At 46.2% G+C, this 1564-nt stretch overlaps 1 non-coding gene across 1 annotated transcript; it reads left to right on the forward strand.

The window, feature by feature from the left end:
• The first annotated feature begins 59 nt into the window (after positions 1–59).
• Positions 60–150, forward strand: TRNAY-GUA. Its single transcript is given in 2 exon segments — positions 60–96; positions 115–150. It is a non-coding gene; the product is annotated as a tRNA-Tyr (tRNA).
• Positions 151–1564: the final 1414 nt, after the last annotated feature.

A 1564-nucleotide genomic window follows, 5' to 3' on the forward strand; every position in this document is an offset into this window, starting at 1 on the left:
GACCACCGCGAGGGGGGGGGCACCGCCTTGGGTGGCCGCTGGAAAGAAAATGGCAGCTCCCTTCGATAGCTCAGCTGGTAGAGCGGAGGACTGTAGAGGCGGTGCCGCACTGGAATCCTTAGGTCGCTGGTTCGATTCCGGCTCGAAGGAGAGAGTGGCATTTTTCGAACTCCATTTTTGCACCAATGTTTTGTGAAGGGTTTCGTTGTTTTCCGTAATAATATTAATGATCGTATTTCTTAATACCATAATTAACAATAAATAATATAATAATATGTAATTTCTTATTATTAGAATTAGTATTTTGTATTCTCCTATGTGAAGCAAAAAAATTAGTCATTTTTAACTCAATCTTGGCTAGTTTTGTTGGGTAATCTTTTCCATGGTGATCCTTAGGGTGCTAGTTCAGCTCTGGATAGGCTCTCCTCATTTTGCATGTTGCTTTGCATGGTGCCAAATAATCCTTACTGATTTTGCTTTACATGACGCTAGATATTCCTTATGAATGATGGCTCCGAGCATCCCGGCTGATGGGCGTTCACAAAAGTGCTCCACCATCTCTTGGCTTGAGGTGATGGATGTGATGTTTGGTCCTGGACTTTGGCTGTGCCACAGAGGGGTACATGGGATGATCTGGGAGAAGGTGGGGTGGTGGGAGAGGGCACAGGGGTCCTTCATACAGAAGGGATTTAATGCAGATGAACATGGGTTTGCTTAGGATGTTGTAAATAACAGGGCCAGCACTCATGGTCTGCTTTTTTTCTCCCTGTCTTCTGTTGTACTTCTACCACCTTTCCTTTCCCTTCAAGTCTTCTTTTTCACTACACGTGCTGCACGGTGTGCAGAAAAACACGCTTGGTGACAACTCCTGGTTTGGAGAGAGTAAACATGTCTGAAGGCAGCCTCATCTGTCTGCATAGCAGGGGAAGGATGGAAGTTTTCTCCTTCAGAAGAACCAAGAATGAGTCTTCTCTATAGGAGAATGTTTTTCTGGGGTAGATTTCAGATATGAGAGCAAGGAAGACCCACTATCTGTGGGAATATAATATAAGCAAGATTATCATCAGGTGAACGGATTTATGAAGCTCAGCAGGAGTCAGACCTGAAAGCTTCTGCTCTGTAGCTACTGGCCTTAGGCATCCCGTCCCTGGCCCAAGCTACCTCTCTATTAATTAGTACGTTTTTGTGAGTGCATCTGGATACACACATACACACGCCATCAACATTTTCTCCTTCCTCTTCCAGCATGGTGTAGTGCATTCCTCTCAGGAACTATCTCAAGAGAAATCCAGGCGTGAAAAGCCTCCTGGCAGGGAACAGGGGCACCCTGGAGAGCAGAAATTGAGGGAAGGCATCCATTTCCTTAAGTCCCCCTTATCTTACGTGTTTGCACACACTAGCAGTCAAATCAGAATCAGCAGAGCCCAAAAGCACATCCCTTTGCCACGCTTCAGTGTGGGACAGGGCGTAGACTCCATCCAGGGCCACAAAATTAATTTTTTTCAAGGAGAGGGAGAGGGAAAGGAAAAGGGAGAGAGAGAGGGAGAGGGAGAGGGAGAGGGGG

Source organism: Pterocles gutturalis, unplaced genomic scaffold (assembly GCF_000699245.1).
Source record: "Pterocles gutturalis isolate BGI_N339 unplaced genomic scaffold, ASM69924v1 scaffold25004, whole genome shotgun sequence".
NCBI lineage: Eukaryota > Metazoa > Chordata > Aves > Pterocliformes > Pteroclidae > Pterocles > Pterocles gutturalis.